The 25,545-nt window shown below is 40.8% G+C and overlaps 1 pseudogene; it reads left to right on the forward strand.

Annotated features, from left to right (window-relative positions):
- Nucleotides 1-1,010: 1,010 nt before the first annotated feature.
- On the forward strand, nucleotides 1,011-24,499 carry LOC747702 (glutamyl-tRNA(Gln) amidotransferase subunit A, mitochondrial-like; annotated as a pseudogene).
- The last annotated feature ends 1,046 nt before the right edge of the window (nucleotides 24,500-25,545 follow it).

Genomic DNA, 25,545 nt, shown 5'->3' on the forward strand with positions numbered 1-25,545 from the left:
GAATGCAGGCCTTGATCACTCTTTGCCTGGGTCATTGCTCAGGGTCATGTTTGCAGCGAGCAACCTTGAGGAATGAGGTAATGACTCTTTGGAACAAAGAGCAGGCTTGCTATAGTGGAGGTGGAGTCCCCAAACTCAGAGCTCCTCCACTGTGATGCAAACCCATTACGTGTGCAGCATTCGCTAGGGCTGCTTCAAGTTGCCCCTGCAGGAATTAGATGAGGAGGAGACAAAGGGACCTGACATAAACATAAACTCATGCTGCTGGACAAGCTGTGAGTAATAATGTCATTTATGACAGATCTAGAAATCTCATATCTTCTGTCAGCATCCGGGAAATAGTAACAGGTTAACTTGTTAGCTTGTAAGTAGGATAAGAATGCCAGATCCTGAGAGCAACATTTCTATCTTAGGAAATATACATGAAACTGTCCCCATAGCATTAATAAGAATTATATGCAGGCATTAGACAAAAGTACAGATAAATGTTAATCAGATTACCCTTTGACTAACTTCCCTGTAGCTGCTTAGGGACCATGTAGGCCAGGACATAAACTCTAACTTCCTCATTTTTCCTATAAATAGCATCTTTAACATCAGGGGCACAAGACTTCCCATTTGAGATGTTTTTCAGAACAGCTGATGCCAACTAGTCCTTGGTTCCCATCAAGAAACCAAGTCAGCATGAGAATGCTATTTCTTTACCTCTCTGTCCCGTGACTTCACCCTTCATTCTTCAACCAGTCAACACCTTGGCCTACTACCTGTCCAAATTCCTTAAAACACCTAGACCCAAGCTCTCCACGGAGATGGATTTGAGGTTTCCTCCCATCTCTTCATTTGGCAGCCTTATGATTAAAACTTTCTCTGCTGCAAACCAATATCTTGGTGTATTGACTTGCTGCACATTAGGCAATGCCTGGTATGATTACATATCTCTTCAGAATAAAGAGAAGGGCAGTTCAAGGAGAAGCATGGTTGTATGCGTTAAATCTTGAAAGGAATCCGTAATGTTGAGGCTTAACAACTGTCCAGATGTGGGTAACCAAATTCCCAGGGCTCTGGATGGGATCTTGAGGAAACTGTCAAAAGTTTGTGGTGGGATGTCCCAAGGTGGTGGGATGACTACCTTAAAGGAAAAGAAAGCAGTTGATCTAGGGCTAGGAGAGGAAGAGATGAACAACAGTGTTCTCCATTTGCAAGATAGGTCCCCTTTATGTGGGGATTTGAGACTGAGAGGCAAATCAGATCAGAGTCCTAAGGCCTTTATAAAGATCCAGAGGGTCAGGTAAAGGGAACAGGAACTGGCTTGGTAAGTAGCAGTGCCTGGACTTAGAAAAAGAAGTGGAATGAATTCTAGAAGGTGACAATAGAAGTTGTGTACTAGCCTGCAAAACATGACAAATCTCCATATTTTAACATCTCTGAAATACAGGGACATTCTTGTAATCAATAGTGTCAAATAGTTGGAGGAATATACCAATGCTATCATTGATCCCATCTCTATTATTCTTCAAGCCTTGATCTTTGTTCCTGCATAATTGCCTCATAGAATCTCACATGCAAAGTTTGGATAATGGCAACTGCTGATGTCTACATTTGGGAACAAATGCAATATGGTTTATTTGGCTTGCTGCTTTTCTCTTGAGGGAAGGATGAATCACTGACTGGTCTTGTAGTTGTGCCATTGAGTCCAAGTGGTAGGGATAGGTTGCAGGTTGGAGTGTCTGGCTGAGAGCAAAGCAATGGCTCCAGCTACTGGTGTCTAAGGGCTGTAGCCATGATAGACCAAGGACCCAAGGCAGGTGCTTGTCCACTTAAGTGATCAGAGAATTTAATGGGTCTTTGTGTTGATTATCTCACAAAATCTGAGCAGGTGAGTTTGGTGCCTGGGAGATCAATTTACAGGTCTGAAGCTCCAGACACCCTATGGGGCTCAGGGTTAGGGATTTTGTCCCCAGGAAAGAAAACTTCCAAGGGTAAATCTGAGCTCTGGTTCTAGAAACTTCAAGATAAAAGGCCAGTTATGGGGCACATTGAGTGGGGCATCTCAGGATTTAGAACTAGAATTGAGGAGGCTGTTGTCAGAAGGAAGGTGCCTAATGGAGGTTGGGGGTGGAGGTGGGTCACAAACCCAGAAAACAATGTTTTTGTTTTGTTTTTAAACATAAATCCTTGCCATTTGAAAGAGAAAGGTAGAGATTTCCCTCAATTCCAGTGAATCCTGTGTTGTCAATGAAACATCTTTTAGAATCTTCAGTTGGAAAAAAATATGAGAACTTCTCTTGCCTAGTCTTCTGATTCTAGTGTGCAAATATTGGGGCCTTTCCTATTCTAGCAAACCTCAGGGTGTGTCCTAAGTTTACATCTGCAAACCCATCTATATAACCCACCTCATAATGTGAGACCAGCTCCTGAGAACATCACTCACAGTAGATATTCTGGGATAGATTGCTCCCTTCCTGCCTGTGTTCCCCCTCTCCAGCTCCATCCTCCTGTGTCCCTGGCTTATGACTTCCTGAGTTTGTCTTTAGTCTTGACCATGGATTTTGCTTCACTAGTGCTGACCACTAACATTTTATTTGGATGTCATTTGCACTACCTCACTGTTTTTTTCCACTTCCTTCTTTTTAGGACATTAATCTGTCTACTCAGACCAAAGCCCAACCTTGACCTGCTTGGCCATGGGCCCGCCTGGCCTGGCTCTACCTCCTTGGGATGGCAGATTATACTGTTGGATACAGGATATCAAAATCTCCTTGGGTTTAGCTAGTTAAAAAGACATATGTCTTGATATTTCATCAGCCCCGAGTGTTTTTTTAAAAATCATTATGGGAAAAAGAAGATAAGGCATTTTGGGAGCTTTTATCATTTTGAAGATCATTCTGCAGTAGAGTGATAAAAAATACCAGCAATGCAAACATCTGGGTGAAAGAGCAGCAAATCAAGTCATAATTCTTTTTTATGTGCAAATATTTATATTCTCCCAGGCCTTGTATCCTCAGTTAGTGTCTGATGTAGAGTCAAAGGAATGTTTCACTACATTTAATAATGAGCATGAGGAACAAACCTCAAGTGTGACGCCATCTGCAAAGCAGTGTGCATTTCAAGTTTGTTGACAGAACTTCCTAGAGGGCAATTGGAAAAAGAAGCTTAATTCCTAATGAGAAGATATCTTACATTTTCCTTACTCCATGAAAAGGACCACTTATAATTTTTTCCATTTCTAACAGTAACAATTTTAACACTCAAAATTCAGTTTCTTAAGTCCTAAAGGGATTGGAGACATATTTCTCCAGAAATCTCCACTATGATGGGGAATGAGATCTGGTCCAGTACAGAAAGCATTCACATCATAGGAATTAGGGGACACACATTTATTTACATATTTATTTTTAGAAAGTTTAGACACTTAGACTTTAGAAAATCTGTTTTTCATAGGAAGAAGTCTTTCCTAAATTATTTGTGTAGGCCTGGAACCGGGGAGGAGGAAGAACTTTCTCTTTGGAAGTTTTCAAACACTACATAGCATTAAATGTTATATGTCAGACTATCATAGCATTATCTATAGGGTAATTAAATATCTTAGAACTATGCTGTGATGTTATTTGCTGCTGAGTGGAGATGGGTTCTGTGGCTAGTGTACTAGGATAATCTTCTTCTAATAATCTCATTTATTCTTGAGAATCATCTAAAATAAAAAATAGCATTTTGTTGCCCAGCATTAACTTTATAATTGTTTTTCTGGGATGAGAGAGGGCTTGTGGGACATATAATTCACATTTTGACAAGAGAGGTGCTAGGAGAATAGATGTAGGACAATACAGTGCCAGATTCAATAGAGGAAAATGGAATTTAAAGATGGAAGATTCACAAACTAGAAATCCATAAGTTGACATTGACTTGTGTGGGTTTCTTGCCACTAATACCAAGAAAGGAAAGGGATGATCATCAGAAGCCAGCATGGATTCACTTATGAGCAAGTCAAGGCTGACTAGTGTTATCTGTTATCTATGCACCTATACATGAGCCTGTACATATACCTATACCTGTATCTATACCTATGGCTATGTTTATGCCACATGTATCTCCATCTAATAGTATGTATTTGTTCACAAATCACCACTAAAGAACTTACTCTTATAACCAAATACCACCTGCTCCCAAAAACCTATGGAAATAAAATATTTTTTAAGAAAGGAATTCTATAGATATAATCAATCAGAATTTTAGCAATAAATGTGATGAGATCTTCCATTGCATCCTCTAGGAATGTAGAGATGGGAATTGTGGGCTCGAGTGCATAAAACTAGGTAAATTCATAATTAATTGAATGAGCTAAACCACTGCCTCTGAAAGAAAAATTTCTCTAAAACACCAGTGCTGATTCAGATTATTTTTATTAAAGTATTACAAAAAGGGAAAGAACAAAAAAGTAGGTATAAACTCATTATGTAATAGCTTTTATTAAAATGTGGACAGGTTATTTTTATTTTTATTTTTTATTTTAGGTTTGAGGATACATGTGCAGGTTTGTTATATAGGTAACCTCATGTTATGGGGGTTTGTTGTACAGATTATTTTGTCACCCATGTACTAAGCTTAATATCCAGTAGTTATTGTTTCTCCTCCTCCCACTTCTCCCACCCTCTGTCTTCAAGTAGGCTCCAGTTGCTTTCTTTGTGTCCTTGAGTTCTCTTCATTTAGCTCTCACTTATAAGTGAGAACACGAGGTATTTGATTTTCTGTTCCTGCTTTAGTTTATAAGGATAATGGCTTCTAGCTCCATCTGTGTTCCCACAAAAGACATTATCTTATTCTTTTTTATGGCTGCATAGTATTCCATGGTGTATATGTACCACATTTTCTTTATCCAATCTGTCATTGATGGGCATTTAGGTTGATTCCATGTGTTTGCTATTTTGAATAGTGCTGGAAGTTCATTGCATAGATGTGCCTTTATAATATAACAATTTATATTCCTCTGGGTATGTACCTAGTAATGGGATTTCTGGGTTGACTGTTATTTCTGTCTGTAGATCTTTGAGGAATGGCCACACTGTCTTCTACAATGATTGAACTAATTTACACTCCCACTAACAGTGTATAGGTGTTCCCTTTTCTCCACAACTTCACCAGCATCTGTTTTTTTTAATTTTTAAATATTAGCCATTCTGACTAGTGTGAGATGGCATTTCATTGTGGGTTTTGATTTGCATTTCTCTAATGATCATTGATGTTGAGCTTCTTTTCATATGCTTGTTGGCTGCATGTATGTCTTCTTTAGAAAAGTGTCTGTTCAACACTTCTCAAAAGAAGACATTTATGCAGCCAAAAAACACATGAAAAAATGCTCAGCATCACTGGCCATCAGAGAAATGCAAATCAAAACCACAATGAGATATCATCTCACACCAGTTAGAATGGCAATCATTACAAAGTCAGGAAACAACGGGTGCTGGAGAGGATGTGGAGAAATAGGAACACTTTTACACTGTTGGTGGGACTGTAAACTAGTTCAACCATTGTGGAAGTCAGTGTGGCGATTCGTCAGGGATCTAGAACTAGAAATACCATTTGACCCAGCCATCCCATTACTGGGTATATACCCAAAGGACTATAAATCATGCTGCTATAAAGACACATGCACACGTATGTTTATTGTGGCATTATTCACAATAGCAAAGACTTGGAACCAACCCAAGTGTCCAACAATGATAGACTGGATTAAGAAAATGTGGCACATATACACCATGGAATACTATGCAGCCATAAAAAATGATGAGTTCACGTCCTTTGTAGGGACATGGATGAAATTGGAAATCATCATTCTCAGTAAACTATCGCAAGAACAAAAAACCAAACACCGCATATTCTCACTCATAGGTGGGAATTGAACAATGAGAACACATGGACACAGGAAGGGGAACATCACACTCTGGGGACTGTTGTGGAGGGGGGGGAGGGGGGAGGGATAGCACTGGGAGATATACCTAATCCTAGATGACGAGTTGGTGGGTGCAGTGCACCAGCATGGCACATGTATACATATGTAACTAACCTGCACATTGTGCACATGTACCCTAAAACTTAAAGTATAATAATAATAAATTTAAAAAAAAAAAGAAAAAAGAAAAGTGTCTGTTCATGTCCTTTGCCCACTTTCTAATAGGGTTGTTTGTTTTTTTCTTGTAAATTTGTTGAAGTTGACAGGACAAATTAAAAAGTTTCTTACAAGTTAGTGGTTAGGCTTTAGAAATTTACAAAAGAATGTTGCTCTCATCCTAACAATAACAAAAATGCTGGATTCATTTCAAAATAATCCTTGAAAAAAAATGCATCAGAGAGTTGAAGATGCAAAGAAATCTAATTGAACTAAAGTCCGAAAAGGAATAAGCCCTTCTCAGGAGAGAAGAGACCCATGCTACTTTCATCCTTAGCAGTGCTGCTGGAGGAGTACTTAACCCTGCCAGAGAGGGAGAAACCAGCTGCGCTTCTAAAAACAGCACACAAACAGATGAACAGAATGGAATCCCTGGGAGCCTGTATTAATTTCCTAAGTGCTGCCTTAACAAATTACCACAAACTTGCTAGCTTAACACAACAGCAATTTATTCTCTCACAGTTCTGGAAGCCAGAAGTTCGAGATCATGGTATCAGCAGGGCCATGTTCCCTCCACAGTCTCAAAGGAAGATTCCTCCCTTCCCTTTTCCTAGCTCGGGTGGCTTCCTACAATCTCCGGTATTTCTTGGCTTATTGCTGCATCACTCCAGTCTGTGTCCACCTTTGTGCTATCTTCTCCTCCGAGTCTAAGTATTATAATTTTTTGTGTCTTATAATAATGACATTTGTCATTAGATTTAGGGCCTACCCTAATCGAATATAATCTCATTTTGGTCCTTATCTTAATTATGTCTGTAAAGACTCTATTTCCACATAAGGTTACATTCTGAGGTTCTGGGTGAACATGAATTTTGGGAGCACACTGTTAAACATACTTCAGAGCTCCAGGCACAGAATGAGTTCACAGAGCCACAAAAGAGCCCAACACAGCAGGTATCACTGGCAAGGGAAGATCAGAACTACAAGGTTACAATGACAACAGTGAGTGTTTGACATCCTGGTCTGCTTCCAACCTTGAGAAAGGATCAGTGTGTCAGTTGGATATCCAGATTTCCTCAGAGTCCCTGTTGTCTGGGAAAGGGGATTCCTTCTGCTCTCTGGACAGCCAGATTGGTATTACCCAACTCAACTGTTTCCTGCCAATCCTGACTTCTCATAATTGACTTCTCTTATGTTGTGTTCACAGAGCTGGCCTTTCAATTACAATCAAACCCACCACTAATTCCCCTCTGCCTCCCTAAGCTCAAGTACCAATGTGCTCCTTCCAGTTGATCTCATTCAGTAATAGTTATTTATTGAATGCCTACTGTGTATTAGACAATTTTCTAGATGTTGGGAATACAATAATAAATAAGTCAGATCCCATAGAGCTTACACTCTAGAAAGGAAATGAATAATATATAATGAAACAAACAGGAGGTTGCATATTGGGATAGTTGCTATCAGGGCACTCATCATATTGGAGGTGCCATGAATCATACATGGTGGTTCTCAGTGCAATACAGGAACTAAAAGGGTGTTATCAGTTGGAAATGCTTTCAGCTGTTTTGACCAGAATACTCAAAAAACAGTGGCTTAAAAATAAGGACATTTAATAATCTTAAATAATAAGTCTAGAGTTTGGCAATTTAGGGTGGAAACAGCAGTTCAGCCACATTGTTAAAGACCCAGTCTCTTTGTATGTGTCCTTTCTGCCTTAACTTTGGTTTTTCTTCTGTTGGTTGAAGCTGTCTGTTGTAGCTTCAGGCATCACATCCATGTTCATGAGGGGAGAAAAGAGAAGAAACTGTCAGCTGTATCTATCTATTCCATCAAGAACACCCAAAGTTTTTCCAAAACTGCATCCTCTTTGCATCAAAGTGGCTAGAACTGGAGCCTGTGGTCACCCATTAGAAGGCTCAGAAACTGAGGAATGGGGTGGCTGTGTTTGGCTTAAACCAACTGCAATCCAAGGATGTGTCCACTGCTGTTCCAAGACTGAGGTTCTGTTAGTGAGGAAGATGGGGAAATGGATAATGGGTCGATGGAGAACTTTGCCACTTAGGGTATGAGTTGAAGAATAACTGTTGGTGGGAAGTGGTGGTGATTGATGAGCATGGTCAGATCACAAAGGATGGTAAGACTGGAAATAAGAATGAGTTAGATTCAGTTTAAGAAGACTCATACTGGACCAACAATGAGTTCAGCCAAGAATATCAAGAATACAAGTGAGTGGATGGGCTCCCCATCATCTTCTGCCTTTGTCACTGAGACCTGGTCAATGCAGTCTGCCTGGACTGAGATATCTGCCGGGCCAGAGGATCCCAGAGCTGTGAGCTCTTTGCTGTTGATATCAGTAGCTGGTGGAAAGGCCATATTAGTGCTTGGTCATTTACCTACAAAAAGCAGTTTTGTTGTGGTACAGCGTGGTTTGTTTTGGCAATCCACATATTGAAATTTACTAACAGTAGAGAAAATAAGTGCCCATAAGCAGAGCCTATGAAGATGCACAGATACAAAGCATGTATACAAAGAACATTACTTCTACGAATATATCCTGGAAGCTGAGGGTGGAGATGAGGCAGACGAAATTGAAAAAAGGTTTTATACATAGAGATGTTCATCCAAGTGTTTAGCACAGACAAAAGGCCTGAAAGTACAGCTCCCGTTGACTATCTGACTTTGATTCCCTCTTTACTCCCAGAATTTCTTTCTTTCAAAGTTAACCTTGAATTTAAGTATTTGTTATATTTTATTGAGCATTTAACATGATTTTGAGAGAGGATTCTTTTTTAAAAAATTAGTTCAGTGTGCTCTCTCATTAGAAGCCCCCAGAAGATATTTTGACACAGGGAAAGGGAGAATATTAAGGTAAGGGAGAAAGTGCATTAGTGGGTGCCCTAGCTCAACAGAAAAGCCTCTAGAAAGATACAGAGCATTGAGTGGACAGATTGTATTATGGATTGCTATTCACTTGTCTAGCCCCTTCTCTTCTTTCCTTTTCTGTAGGGATTGAGAGGGTCCAATTCACTTCCATTTTATTTATTTTTATTTAATTTATTATTTTTTTAAGAGATGAGGTCTTGCTATGTTGCCCAGGCTGGTCTGGAGTCCTGGCCTCTAGTTACCCTCCTGCCTCAGCATCCCCACCTCCCAGTAGCTGGGACAGGTGCGAGGCACCCTGCCTGGCCACTTACATTTTTAAAGGCTTTCAGTGTATTAAAACACAAATGTCTGAACTTTTTGTAGTACATTTTAGAGGTGTACATTGAAAAAATTAATGCTGTAAAGCATGAAGACACAAGATAGTTTTTCTGTTCAGAGCTTAATTACAATTCATAGCATGTTAGAGGTGGTGCGTTCTGGTGATTGCATATAAGTGTAAGTCTGGGTGATAAGTTTCTTCTTTTAATCATTCAGTGTACCTCTGGGACTGATGTATAACTTCATTTGGAGTTAACTTCACCAGTCTAAATTTTAATCCTTTTGTGAGTGTGAGAACTAGTCCAAAGAGCTCTTCTCGTTCTCTGCTCCTTGTCAAAGGTGAAGATTAAGAGTTTGAACCCAGAAGAGGTGTCAGAACATGTTTATTGAGTGAATGAATGAATACATTGTGTGGTGCAGATCAACAAAAGAAAGCACTCACAGGAGGTGGAAGTCAGGGAGTGCTATGATGTGTTTTCATTTTACTGCTGGCTTATACATTTTGAGGGGCAACCGTTTCCTAGGTTTTCACGATATTTTTGATCTGATGAGGCTGTGAAATAATCTCCCAAGTCTGCTTCTCCCCAGCAGCGCAGAGCCTGCCAAGGTGTTACTACACAGCAAGCCCCTTTGGATTAAATGAGTCCCATCTGATTCAGGGATGAGTGCTAAATGCTTGTTGATAGCAGATCACAGGGAGAGGGCACAATTCCAGCTCAGTGGCAGCAGCTGAGGAGATGTCCTGCCACGGGTGGTGGTGACAAAGGAGCAGATGGCATGGAATGAAAAGAGAACAAGATGTGTACCCAGTGCGGTGTAAATTAGTTACAATTTCCGCATAAAGCTCCATCAGGTTACTATGTACAGTGTTCTGTGTGCGTAGCCAGCAGTGTTCAGGCTATGTTCATATTCTTATGGTTTAATATCCAATATTAAGGCTCTCTGGAAAGTGGAAGCTTAGATTTACCTATTCCAAGCTGCAATTAACAGTTTTGCAGAGTTCAATACTATTTTTGGGGAAGGAAATTTATTATTGAGGAATTGGGGCCTGGATGGAACAGCACTAGGAGGCTCTCTTGGGTCTCATTATATTGTGCTGTTTGTTGTGGAGAGCTCAGTTACATATTCAAACCCGAGTGCCTCTTTTTTTTTTTTTTTTTTTCTCCCAGACAGCTTTCTCAACCACACACTGGTGCAGAAGAGAAGAATCCCCTTTATGCAAAGCAGAATTGAGCAATTAAATATATTGATGAAGAATGCAGGTGTCAGTATGCGTCCCTTGGTGTCCTAGAGAGACAGTCCTGTCAAGTGTAGATGGTTACTATTTGGAATAATTCATCAGTTAGTCAGTGTTACTTAACAAAATACTGTGGTCTATTTCTATGAAACAAGCTCTACACATCTGTCTACTTATTCTTGAAATGGGAATTGACTGTAACAGGGAAAATGTATGTAAAGTCTGACCACATAAAACAACCCTGTTTTCTGCAGTTATTTCCCCAAGGAGGGGGTATGTGCTGTGATTCCTTCCTTGTCGGTAGATAAATTGAAAAATGTTCCACCTCTCTTTCATTCAGCTCTATTAATTATGACTGATAGCCCCTGGCTTCATTACAGTTGTATTAACGTGATGTCTTCTACATGGCTTCTGCACAGGATGGACTATGCTTCCCTGTTTTCTCTCATCTTGACATACCCTGTCCTGGAGAATTTGTAAAATCATATAAGGAGTTATAGAAGAGCATCAGCTCGGGGCCTAATAAGGCGATTTATCTCACAGATGTGAGTAATCAGGAATGCCTCACTAACTATGGAGTGCAGGGTTAAAAGTGCTATGATGGTCTTATTAGAAGTGATGAGGCATGGGCAGGGGGATTTGCCCAGGAATGAGTCTACTGGCAGCTTCTTATAATTCTCATCTCTGATTAAAATCCTTAATTGATTCAAGAGCTCAGGTGCTAAAAACTCTCATTCATTTTTTCTCCTGATGAGAGAAACATGTTCTCTAGAGCTGTGCACATGTGGAGAAAGGAGTGGGAAGTCATTGCCAGTTGACGGCAGGTTCTGTGAGGTGGTGAAGAACGGCAGGCCAGGAATGACAACTACCTGGGTCAGTCCTTGTTTCACCATTGTGGCAGGAACATGCCTTTACCTTAGTTTCTACTTCTGTAATGTGGGGATAGTAATGTCTATCTCAAAGGGCTGTTGGGGCATCAGATGAGGGCCAGGAACGTTGTGGGAGCTTATTAAGCCTTTCTTTTAAAAAAGTTTCTTCTTGATACTGCTTACCTCCTTGAAAATTCTAAATATATAATTTTAATCCAATTTAATGCCTTAATATACTACAAGTCTAGGCCAAACACAGGGGATTACTTAAAATTCCCCTTTATAATTTGGCAGATTACCAAAATCAAGTTTTACCTCAAAAGGGGGTTGGCCCCAAACTCATTCAGAAATTCTTCTTGTTTCATCCATCCTGTCTGTATTCTTCCCTGCTCTTCCTACCCTTTGCCATTTCATCTGGTCAAGAGAACACTTAGCAAGGGTCCTGAGGGAAAGAATCAGTAGGGAATAGGGTGGAGAGGCAGAAACCATTCTGTTGGAGAGCTGTGTTATTCTCCTTGGGTTCTGTAACGGTTAAGTTTATGTGTTGACTTGGCAGGGCCATGGAGTGCTCAGATATTTGGTCAAAAATTATTCTGAGTGTGTTGTGAGGGTGTTTCTGGATGAGATTAGCATTTGAATCAGTAGATTCAGCAAAGCAGATTGCCTTCCCAATGTGGGTGGGCCTCATCCAATCCATGGAAGACCTGGATAGAACAAAAAGGCTGAGTAAGACAGAATTCTTTCTCTATGCCTGACTCTCTTCAAGCTGGAACATTGCTCTTTTCCTGCTTTCGGATTCAGACTCAGATGAAGACTTACATTACTGGTTTTCCTAGTTGTCAGGCCTTCTAACTTGGGCTGGAAATACCATTGACTCTCTTGGGTCTTCAGCTTGTCAGCTGCAGATCTTGGGACTTCTCAGCCTGCATAATCATGTGAGTCAGTTTGTTATAATCGTTCTATCTATATGTTTATATATAGATAGATTTAGATACCTATCTATATCTATAGACATATTTGGATTATATATGATGTGTATGTCTATGTCTATAGACATGTCTGTATTGGTCTGGATTTTTTAGAGAAACAGAACTGAAAGATATATCTGTATCTAGATCTATCTATATATCTACACCCTATTGGTTCTGTTTTTCTGGAGAATCCAGGCTAATACAGATTTTGATACAAAGAAGTGGGGTGCTGGTATAACAAATACCTAAACATGTGGAAGCAGCTTTGGAACTGGTTAATAGGTAGAGGCTGGAAGAATTTTGAGTTGTATGCTAGAAAAATAGATGTTAAAAGTGATCCTGACTAGGGTGTACATGGAAATTAGGAACATGATATTGAAAACTGGAGGAAAGGTGATCCTTTTTATAAATGGCAAATAATTTGGCTGAACTGTGTTCTAGTGTTTGGTGGAAGGTAGAATTTGTGAGCAAAATGTGGGCTAAACAGATTTCTAAGCAAAGTGTTGAAGAAGTGGTTTGGTTCCTTCTAAATGCATATAGAAAAATACTAAAGGAGAGAGATGAAATGAAGAAGAAATTCTTAATCAAAAAGGAAGCAGAATTTAAAGATTTGGAACATTCTCAGCTTATCCACATTACAAAAAATGGAAAAGCTTGTTTTGAAGAGAACATTAAAGATGTGGCTGAACAATCATTTGATAAAGACATCATGGGTATGACTTATTGACTTAGCCATTTTAACAGAATCCAGGAATAGAGATGAGATTATACCAACAAAGACCCTGCCAGTTTGAACTAAAGAGAACAGAAAAAAATGAGACTAAATTAGGGAAGGCAGTTGTACTTCTTTGATTTAACAAGACCAGACCATAGAGCCATTTAGCTGTGAACATGCACTACTCTTCAAGAAAACATGCACTGTTCTTCAAGAAGGCAATTCAGAGATTATCAGTGGTGCCACTTGGTTTGAACAGGCTAGATGGCCTCTGACCAATGCTGTGGGAATGGGACCACTGTGCAAAATCCTGTGAGTGGGGCCACATGGAACCTTGAGGGTGAAACCCTGCACCTAACAGAACTTCAGAAGTGGGATTGTCACCCCAGTGGTCCATGAGGCAGAGCCTGAAACCAAAGAGGATTAATCTGGAGCCTTAAGATCTAGTGGAATTTGCCTTGCTAAGTTTCAGACTTTCTTAGGACCCATTACTCCTTTCTTCTTTCTTATTTCTTCCTTTTGGAATGGGAATGTTCATCCTATGCCTGTCCCATCATCATAGTTTGGAAGCATGTAACTTGTCTGCTTTCAAAGGTTTGCACAGGGGGAGGAATTTTGTCTCAGAATGAATCATAGCAACATATGTGTCTCACCCATATTTGATTTTGCTGATATGAGTATTTGGACTTTAATCTTTAGAGTTCATGCTAGAATGACTTAAGATTTTGGGGGCTGTTGGCATGGAAGGAATGTATTTTACATGTGAGAAGGACATAATTTTAAGGGGGCCAGAGTGAATGAGTGAATTGTGTCCTCCCCAAAATTCATATGTTGAAGCACTAACCCCCATGTGATGGTGTTTAGCAATGGGGCCTTTGGGATGACATTAAGTTTAGATGAGGTCATAAGGTGGGGGCCTCATGATGGGGTTGGTGGATTTATAAGAAAAAGAAGAAGAGAGAGATTGCTGTCTCTCTGCCATGTGAGGACAGTGAGATGGAGGCCATCTGCAAACCAGTAAGAGTGCCTTGTGATGCATGCCTGTAGTCCCATCTACTCGAGAGGCTGAGATGGGAGAATTGCTTGAACCCGGGAGGCGGAGGTTGCAGTGAGCAGAGATTGCGCCACTGCACTCCAGCCTGGGCGACAGAGGGAGACCCCATCTCAAAAAAGAAAAAAAAAAAAATAGAGTGCCTTCATCAGAACCCAGCCATGCTGGCATCCTGGTTCTAGACTTCCAGTCTGTGTGAAATAGATTTCTGTTGCTTAAGCCACCCCATGTATGGTATTTTGTAACGGACGTCTGCTTTGACTATAATACAGGTCTGCTGTTTTTTCCCTCTAGGAGGCCATCTCTTTACTGTGATGTTTGGCCATGGTGTTTGTGTGTATGTGTATATAGACAATGCTAATTGCTGTGAAGTCCACTAATTTCAAGCAATTCTCAGCAAATGAGTGCATTAGACATGCATTGACCATCACATTGGGCCTGTCATATTTATTACATCAGCCACTGTTTAAGAGCATCTAATTCCCTCAATTACTATGGGCTGAGAATCTCCTTGTCATGTAGTTTGGAATTATGGAATAAAAGCAAAATATCTTATGGAACTGTAGTTTCAGAAACAGAGGAATGGGCTAGAAACTATGAGAAAAGGAACAACTAAAAGATACTGACCACGGAAAGGAGTGGAACTCTGTTTCTCCCCTCTTTCTCCTTCTCTATCACTGTCACCATGAAAGAAAAGTGTATATGAGCTCCATGTCTCCCTTTTCTCAAGTTCTCTTTTTTCTTCTTTTCCTCTATATAGCTCCTTGCTCTGGAGTCCAGCAGTCTGGCTGCTTCTTTGCAGCTGCAGTTTCTTCATGGCTCTGCATGGTCTCTGATGGTCTATTCATGGGCCTTGTTATGGGTTGAGGTGGATACCCCCAGAATTCATATGTTGTAGCTCTAACCTTCAGTAACTCAGAATGTGACCTTATTTAGAAATAGAGTCATTTCAGATGTAATTAGTTAAGTTAGGATGAGGTCATACTGGGGGAGGGTGGGCCCCTGACTTGATGTGACCAAGACTTAAGACCATACAATGAGAAAAATGATAGGACCTACCTCCTAGAGCATTTGGGAAGATGCAAAGAGTTTGGTATTTATTTATGCCAATTATTATTCTGTAGTGCTGGACCATTCAAAACCATGTTGCTCCACCTCTGGACAAGACTTGGTTAATTTCCCTGGCAGAGGATTTCAACATACACAGGTTTAGAAAAGTAAAATCCCATCTTATACATCACCTGGCCAGATCATCCAAATAGTAATTGTGGTGTATTAGTCCGCTTTCACACTGCTAATAAAGGCATACCCAAGACTACACAATTTACAAAAAAAGAGGATTAATGGACTTATGCTCCATATGGCTGGGGAGGCCTCACAATCATGGCAGAAGGTAAGGAGGAGCAAGTCACATCTTACGTGGATGGTGACAGGCAAAGAGAGAGAGCTTGTGCAGGGAAACTCCTCTTTATAAAACCATCAGATCTCATAAGACTTATTCACCATCACAAGAACAGCACAGAAAAGACCTGCTCCGATGATTCAATTATCTCCCACTGAGTCCCTCCCACAACACATGGGAATTCAAGATGAGATGTGGGTGGGGACACAACCAACCCATATCATGTGATATGCTAATAGATCCTTATTGTGAGCTCACAGTTATTAAATGAACAAATCCATAGATTAAGAACAGAAGTGTTAATGAATTTTTAAAGTCTGCTAATTTGTTCAACATTTAGGGCCATTAACAAGTGCATGGATTTTCCTGGGAACATATGATTACCTTGTCTTCTGATTACAGACAGCTGACACCATAGCATGTTGTTTACAAAAGCAAGATTGTAGAAGAGATTATAGGTGCTGGGATTGACTGGCGATAACTTATTTAGGGGCTCCTAATAGGACTTAAAATACCCACCTGTCATTTTGTATGTACATTATAATATGCTGGAGTATATTCAAAGAAGCTTTAAATTGATGACTGTTTTTCTGAAAGATGCAGCAATTGCAACTTATTTTCTTCCTTCTTAGCAGGATTCTGATATCCAGGTCTGCAGATGCTGCAGGATTTTGCTTAATACATTTAAGAGGTATTGATTCTTCTGGGCATAGTTGGAGATGAAGGAGCAGTTTCTGGAAGAACTCGCTTTGGAAGAGAAACAGGTCTTTGTGGCAGCAAAGGGAACATTGTTAGAGAGGACAGTAGGTATGCGTGCACATATATGTGTGCATGCATGTATTGGGTGTGTGTGTGTGTTGGTTTAAGCTTCCACATTAGGAAAATGACAGTAAAGTTAAACAGTGGGGATAGGCAACCTTTTAAGAATGGTAACTATGCTCCAGCCTCAGGACTGAGCCTTTTCCAGAGCCAGCAAAGCCTGTCCTTGGGCTTAGTCACTCTTTTTTACATTCTTTATTCCTGTATTCTGTGAGGATACTTTATTCCCCTTTCTTCTCTCTCCCTCCAACCTTTTCTTCTATACCCCAACTGTGTTGTAAAGCCAAAGGACTTTAGGTTTTGCTTTCTCTCCTCTCCAAAACTTGCTCACTCTTAGTGTGAATTTTGAGCCAGCCAATGTGCTTCCACTCCCAGGAGTAATTGTTGTTGAAACATTGTCTCTGATGGTCTACTCAGGGCTCCTGTTATGGGTTGAATTGTGTCATCTCAAAATGTGTGTTTTAGTCCTAACCTGTAACAACTCAGAATGTGACCTTATTTGGAAATAAGGTCATTGAAGATATAATTAGTCAGTTAGAATAAGGTCATACTGGGGTAGGGTGGATGCCTAATCCAACATGACTTTAGCTTTTATAAAAGGGGAAAATTTTATAAGAAGAAGAACAGCACTATGTCAGTATCAAGGTAGAGATCAGTGTGATGCATGTAAAATCCAAGGAATGGCAAAGATTGTAGGCAGACCACCAGAAGCTAGGAGAGAGGCATGGAACAGACTCTCCCTCACAATCCTTAGACAGAACCAGTCCTGCTGACACCTTGATCTTGGACTTTTAGCCTCTACAACTGTGAGACAATTAAGCTCTGCTGTTCTAAGCTTCCCAGTTTGTGGTGCTTTACTATGGCAGCCCTAGTAAACTAATACAGGTACTATTTTCTTTTAGAGCCAAGCCATCTCAGGCAGCAGTGAGGTGATGGGAGAGATATCCAGAGAGGAGGGGCAGAGTCCCCATTTGAGAGCAGACCAGGTAGGCTTAGCATATACTTAGATGCAATTTAGAGGCAGGATCCAGCCTGGAGTTTGCTATAGCTCAGCTCCAGCTTGGCTAACACCATTTCACACTTTTCTTTAAACCAGCTGGAGATTCGTCACCTGTCTTTGCCTGTCCCTGAGTGACAGGATGACCAAGGGCCAGAGGATCATCAAATACTCATTGCTTTTAGCACTATGCAATGTTATTTCCTGCAGGACCTCTTGAAAGGGCACAGATGGGAGGCTGTCTTGTTGATTCCTGGTCTGCAACAGGCAATTTATATTCAAAAGCACATACTGTGTGGATCCCAGTGCAAAATAAAAATGTGGGGCTGGATGGGATGGCAAAGTCAATCTCCCCTTCCTACATGCTGGCTGTCTATTCTAACCCCTGTCTGGATGCGCTTGGTACCTAGACTGAGGTGGATGATACATCCCTCCCCACTGGTCACCCACCAAACATGTAGTGGTGCTGTCAGCCTGGTGCAGGATGGATGCTGTCTTGTCCTGTCCCAAGATGCCATGGGGTGAGTGTCTAACCCTGATCCTCTCTCTCCTTGGGGTAAAGAATGACAGTAGAATGCAGCCCTCTTCCTGTCAATGCAACTTGGTCTCCACCCCAGGTGGACAGTGGTAGTGGTTGTGGGATGGGGTCAGGAACGAGGATGTCAGCCTGGGCCAGGACACCAGGGGTTGGGGAATGGACTGCTGAGAGCCCGTCCGAAAAGGCAAGCAGATAGGGAGGTGGTGGGACATAGGAGCGTATGTGAGTCAAAGCTCCAAGCCTGAAGCTCCATGGTCTCATCAGACTTCATTTACTGACCACAAATTCAAAGACAAAATTATTAAGGACTTCAAGATGGCAACTGCAGAGCATTGAACTTCAACAGCCTGGCCCTTCTGAGGGTGGGGCCCTGTGTGGCTGCTCAGGTCACTGGTCCATGAAACTGGTCCTGTTATAGAGGCAACAGTGTAGAACTACTTAGAAACAAAAATAAATATTATGATGCCATGTGTATCATCATGAGTGCCATAGCTTGAGAATAAATTTTGTGGCCAGAAAGAACAACAAGGAAATTCATGGGTGACCTCTGTCCTTGAAGGTTGGTTTCAAGCCTAGATTCATAGAAGGCTTTGTCTTGGAGGACTAGGAAGATCATCTGATACAATTCTCTCCTTGAAGAGGTGAAAAGATGAAAACTTGCAAACAGGTTCAAGATCACACAGCTAATTATGGTTAGGTCTAGGGTAAGAAACAATGTTATTTTGCTCTTAAATTGTTGTAAGAAGGGCCTGCGAAAACAAGGATGATGAATATGTTTATTATTTTGATTATAGAGCTTGTTCATGGTGTTTATATTTATTAAAACTTATCAAATTGTATAATTAAAATACTTGCAGTTTGTTCTTTGCCAATTATACCTCAGTGGAGCTGCTTAAAAATATTGAAGGCAAGAATCAAATAAACAACTTGATTTAAGAATAAGGTAAATAGCAGCTGAAGTTTTTCTGGAATATAGGGAAACAGGAGTGAGCAGTTTTTTGCACAAGCAAACTGCCATTAGTAGCATGCATTAGGGTTTACAACGTGCTTTTGTTTATACTATCTCTTAAGGTTCTTCAGGGTGGAACTTTAATGTTAGGAAATGTCATGGAAATGCAGAGTCACCGAAGACCTCCTGAGCAAAGTAGGAAGCTTGGGAATCCTGGCATCTTGAAGACAGAAGAACCCTTAGGGATTACTCAACTCCTAGAGGAATTCTTAAAATTAACCTCCTTTCTGAAGGGAAGATTGGGGATGCAAAAGATTAACCTTCATTTGACTTCTTTTGATGGGAGGAGTGTTTCTGCCACTTTTATCTGCAGGAAGAGGGCTCTCCACCAGCCTGTAGGCTTGGCCTGCCTCCCGTCCACCCTGCGGAGGCGTGCTTGCTACAGAGCAGGAGGCTGGGCAAGTTCTTTTTCTGACTTTTAACAGGCAGTTATGCTTCAGAATAATTTGGTCTATTATCTTTCTTCACAGAATACATGACAAAAATGAGTCAGCAGGGAGGCAGGTTAGAGCAGTCTAAAGAAAAACAATAGGTGCTGTGAAGATGAAAAAGAAAAAGTTTAGATTTCCAGCGTTAGGATGAAGTTCAAGACTCTTATGCTTCCTCATGGACTGTGAGCCGTGGGACAGGCTAGGGAGATCCCTGGGCTCTTTGCCCCTCAGTCGGTTTTCTCACCGGGAGGCAGCGAGGCCTCTTCTCTTTGAATTTCTCTCATTCATGCTGGGAGTATTTTCTTTGCTTGAACTGGGATGGGCAGCTCACCAGGAAGTGAGCACTTCAGGAAGAGGAAGGCACTTGCAGTTCTTCAGAGAGAGCTTGTGACAGTTCGAACTGAAGACTGGACTGCGTTCCTCCTCCACATGCTGAGTTTGCATTTAAAGGAGGGAGGGAGCTCTCTTAATTTGTGATTATTTTTCCTGAGCTTGAAACTGAGCTGAGTGTTCCCCACTGTCGTCATTTTTGTTTCACTGGGTGAACTGCTTTCAGAGAGCCCTGCTCTGAGATGGGGGATGTGTGAGCCCAGAGTCTTCTCTGCGGGACTCAGTTCCTGCTGCCTCCCCTTCAGACCCACCTTGGCTGGCAGGTGGACCACTAGGAAAACACCCCTTGCTCTTGCTGGGAAGGGTCGAGTGGGGTGGGGAGAAGCCAACCCCAGGAGGATGGAGAGCAGTGAGCGCTGTCATTGCTGCTCAGTGTCTGGGTGACCTGGGTACTGTCTGAGGATCCAGGAAGGCCCATGGAAGAAGCAGGCCATGCAGAATCTGTCCGAATGTTTTACGGCTCCTGTGGTGATGTCAGGCTTTTATATCTTGGATTTTTTTTTCTTGAAAACACCATGTGCATAAAAGAGAAAGTCACACACACACACACACACACACACACACACACCAACTTTGGCTGTAAATGGAAAGGACCTACTTCTTTTTCTGTGCTGCTTTTATTTTCATGGTTAATTATTTATTCATAAATCTTGCCTGAGAGATTTTATTTTGGCTCCCAAGCGATAAAAGCTCAAGGTCACAGGGGAAGTGTTTTCAAATGCTAAGTGATCCTCTTCCAACCTAATGTTGTAAAATTTTTATTTCAGGAGTAGTGTTGCTCACAGGAGGGGTGATGACTTAATTTTAGCTCCCAGATGAAATATTGACTTTGCTGCTGATGAGGGGATGGAAGACAGCACAGATCAGCGTAATGAGGGCCGTCGCGGAGCCGCCTTCACCCTGACTTGGCAACCCGTTCATTGTGGGATGACCTTTATAAAATGATGATGATGTTGGGGGAAAGGAGGGAAAGTTTCAAGGATGCTAGGCTGCTGCTGATTTCTGCTTCCACTGGAAACAAACGAAAAAATACATTGAGGAAAGATCTGATTTTTCTTGTGCCATTTGAAAGCTATGCATACTTATGTCCAAAAGGAAGTTTGCTTTCACATCCATTGATAACAATGGCCTTCAAAAATGCGACATTTTTTTCTCATTGTGCCACTGTGAGCTATGGTCACCGAAAAAGGGTGAAAATCATTCATATGAGATAAAGGGTTAATAGCTGAGATTTTAATCCTCTCTAAAAATTAGTTTTAAGTTGTTGACTTCTTAAGGTTTAAATGTTACTATTTTTGAATAGTTACACATGAAATAACATTCAGAAAGCATCCAAAAGCGAGTTCTTTTCCTCCAACGCTGTCTTCCTATCCTTCAGTCCCCATCTCCAGAGGCAGCCACCTAAGAAATTTGTTGGTATTCTTCCAGAAATAGTCTACATTTAGAACGCTTACATATATATAAACCTTTAAAAATTAGCTAACAATAGCATATCAGCAATTTTTCTTGAGGTTATTTCATATCAGTACAAGTAGGAGCTCTGATGTTTTATGATGTGAGAAGCCCCAGCCTTCTGTGGCAGAATTGGGTTGGAACTGAGTAGTTCTTAATTTCTTTTCTACTCTCTTTCCTCAACTCCAAGTTATTTTCCTTTGCTCCCAAAATACCCGAAGGCAAGAAAGACATTCTCAGTGTAATTTTTGTATTAGGGTATTAGCCAGGCTGCTATAACAAATAAACTTCAAGATATAATGGCTTAACTGAGATAGAAGTTTCTCTCTTCCTTGTATGACTGTACAGGAGGAGGTGGTCCAGGGCTGCCAGGGTGTCAGTGGAGTCCTCCATGTAGAGCTTCCACCTCAGAGTCCAAGGCAGATGATAATTCTTATTATTTCACCAGCAACAGGGAAATAAAAGAGAAAGGGTCAGGGAAGTACTCACACATTTCTTTTCAGGGGTACAACTCGTAGGTGGCACACATCATTTCTTCTTACATTCTGTTGTTCAGAGTTTATGCGCATGGCCACATAGGCTGCCAGCTGAAACTCGGGGGTTCTGTTATCAAAGCAGGGAGGATGGATATTATATGCTCCCAGCTGGGGACAGGATGTTGTCTTGTTCTACATCCTGGCTCCAGGACTAGTGGAAAAGGGAACACTGGAAAAAGCTGAAAGAAAGAATCGTATTTTGATAAGAAACCCTATAAGACTTCAGGTCCAGGTGACATAGTTCAGTGCAGACAAGTGGAAAAGGAGCAACTGTCCATCATCTCTTCCTGGAACACATGGGTATCTACCAATGGAGAAAGGAATTTACATTCTAGCAAGGAGAGACAGACAATAAACACAATTCAGTACATTAGGTAGCATGTTTGATAAGTGCTGTGGAGATAAACCATGAGGAAGGACTATAGAGAATTGGGTGGTGGGGATTGTTGTGGTTTAGAAAGAACAGCTTGGGAGGGCCTCTCTGAGAAAGTGATGTTACGAAAAGATCTGAAGGATATGAGAGTGTGAGCTATGCAGACATCTGCAGGAAGCGCATATTTGGACAAAGGGAAGAACAGATGCAAAGGCCTCAGAATGAGAACATGCTCAGTGTGTTTGAGTAAGAGAAGAGCAAGGAGACCAGTATGGCTGGGGCAGAGTGAGGGGAAGATGAGGAGGTGATGATGAGAGGGGAGGGAAGCCTATAGCATGGGGCCTTGGAGGCCATTGTAAGGATTTTGGCTTTTATGTGGAGAGAGATGAGAAGGCAATGGAGGATTTTGCAAAGAGGAGACATGATCTGACTTACTTTAAACTGTCTTTCTGGTCTATGTTGAAAAGCGCCTCTAGGAAGGCAAAGGATATTGTAATTATTTAGGTGAGGGATGATTTGGTTTAGGAGATGTTGTAACAAGACTGCATTCAGGATGTATTTTGAAGGTGGAGCCTGCAGTATGATGAAGGATTAGATGTGGAGAGTCAGAGAAAGAGAGGGAACAAGACTGACTCTAGGGTTCCTGGCCTGAATAACTGAGGCAATGGAGCTGCCATTTCCTGAGACGCAGAAGGCACAATGGGGAGTGGATTTTGGAGGACGATTAGAAGAAGCTCAGGTTTTTGACATGTTAGGCTTCAAATGGGTATTACATATCCAAGCAGTATAATCTGAAACCCTGGGTTTAGCTGTGCCTTTAGTCAGATACATTTCTTGAATTTTCTAGGTCTATGAGCCAATGTAATTTTTTTTGTACTAGGGTTTTTGCTTCAACTGCTGCAGGCAAAAGTCCTGGTTTATTTACCATCTTATCTGCTCATTGACTGCCTCCTTTTCAGGTGTATCCTATGGAAGTTTACTGTGATCATCCATGTCTTTCTTTATTATCTGTCTTAGGTTGTAATCCATGAAAAGGCAAGAGCTAAAACTGTAACCTTCTCTTATAGCTCCTCCTAAGTTTCTCTCTCTCTCTCTCTCTCTCTTTCTCTCTCTCTCACTTTCTGTCTCTCTCTCTCTCCCTCTCTCTCCCCACTCCTGCTCCCTCTCTGTGGGTGTGTGTGGGAGAGAGAGTGTTTGCGTGTGTTTTGAGGAAAACCGTTAATACATTATTTATGATGATAATTCAATTTAAAAGACATTTATTGAGTGTTGAATAAGACAGTATCTGCCTTCAGGAGCAAAGAAGACAGATACATTAACAAACAGTTATAATGCAATGTGTCATGGACTGTAATAGGAGTATAGGAATATAGATCTGAGGAAAATTAAACCTGTTGATTTCAAACCAAGCTATGGCTTACTTTCCCGTCATGGTCTCATTCCCCTGGTGAATTTGATGGATCTGCCAGGTATCTTAACCAGATGTGTGGATGATGCAGCTATTGTGTTGGGTGTACTGGCTGGGCATGACCTCAAGGATTCTACCACAGTACAAGATCCTGTTAAACCATTCATACTTCCCAGTTTGACAGATGTAAACAAACTATGTATAGGAATTCCAAAAAAAAATCTTGTACCATAATTATCAGTGAAGTACAATCTCTTTGGTCCAAAGCTGCTGACCTCTTTGAGTCTGTGAGGGCCAAAGTAATTGAAGCATCCCTTCCTCACACCAGTTATTCAGTTGTCTGCTACCATGTATTGTGCACACTGGAAGTGGCATCAAATATGGCAAGATTTGATGGGCTACGATATGGTCACAGATGTGACATTGATGTGTCCACTGAAGCCAGGTATGCTGCAACCGGACAAGAAGGATTCAATGATGTGGTGAGAGGAAGAATTCTCTCAGGAAACTTTTTCTTGTTAAAAAAAACTATGAAAATTATTTCATCAAAGCACAGAAGGTGAGATACCTCATTGATAATGATTTTGTGAATGCTTTTAACTCTGGAGTAGATGTCTTGCTAACTCCCACCACCTTGAGTGAGGCAGTACTATACTTGGAATTCATCAAAGAAGACAACACAACAAGAAGTGCCCAGGATGATAGTTTCACACAGGCTGTAAACATGGCAGGATTGCCAACAGTGAGTATTCCTGTTGCACTTTCAAACCAAGGGTTGCCAATAGGACTGTAGCTTACTGAATGTGCATTTTGTGAACAGCAGCTTCTTACAGTAGCCAAATGATTTGAAAAACAAGTACAGTTTTCTGTTATTCAACTTCAAGAACTCGTGGATGATTGTTCATCAATCCTTGAAAATGAAAAGCTAGCCTCTGTCTCTCTAAAACAGTGGAGAGAAATATATCATGCAAATTAAAATGACTTTTAGAGATTCTAAAAAAAAAGAAATTATTGCTTGCATTTTTAACTTGGTGATGGTTATCCTCTTAGACATGGAACCATAAAGATGTAAAATTTACAGAAGGATTAACTTAGTCTGCAAAGCATAGCGGTTAATTCACAGCTAAGATAATAGAGAAATTTATCAAGGATAGAATATGATAAAACCTGTAAGAAGCAAAGTCAAACTGTCTATTGACTTTGGGCTTTATTATCTCTTTTTATTTTCTTCCCCTTTTTGTAACATTTAAAATGTAATTTAAATGATCTGAGAGTGTTTCTAGCATGTATTTTGATCTTGACTTGGGTCTAGCTTAGTAGTCCAAATTTTGAGTGTCACAGATTAATACAATATTAGGGCTGGAAGTAATCCCTCTTTTCCTTGCTATGCCTATTGCCCTTAACTTGATGTCTGCTAACACCTACAGTCTATAAAATTGTTTTCTAAATTGTACCCATGGATGCTACTTCTATGGAATACTAATAGTTATCTAGGGAAAAGGGGCCTGGGCCAGTCAAGTAAGTTTCCTTCCTCAAGACCTGTGGAGTCTTTTGCATACTAATGTACACAGAGAATGTCCAAGATGGAACTGAAGGTAGAGAGTGAAATGTGATGTGTACAATATCCAGAGTTTCCCCAAATGATTTATATTTGCTAACAAATGATATGTAGTGTTGGATTTTTCTCTGCTTTATGTCTGTGTCTCAGTGAAATTTTGTGTTCTATAACACTCAGTGCTTAAATGGCAGTGTTTTTTGTTTGTTTATTTGCTTTAGGTAAAAAATTAGCTTAATTTTTTTGAAGCTAAGTAAAAATTGTAGCTTGCCTTACTTTTAAAAACAGCTTTATTGAGGTGTAGTTGGTATAACTTAAATGTACATATTTAAAGCATAAAATTTGATAAGTTTTGATGTGTGTATGTAATTGGGTACTCATTATCACAATCAAGATAATGAACATCTTCATCATTCCCAAAGTTTTCTTGCATCTCTTCCCTTCTTCCTGATCTCTTTTGCCTGCCCTCTCCCTATCCTCAGGCT

Source organism: Pan troglodytes, chromosome 1 (genome assembly GCF_028858775.2).
Source record: "Pan troglodytes isolate AG18354 chromosome 1, NHGRI_mPanTro3-v2.0_pri, whole genome shotgun sequence".
Classification (NCBI taxonomy): Eukaryota; Metazoa; Chordata; class Mammalia; order Primates; family Hominidae; genus Pan; species Pan troglodytes.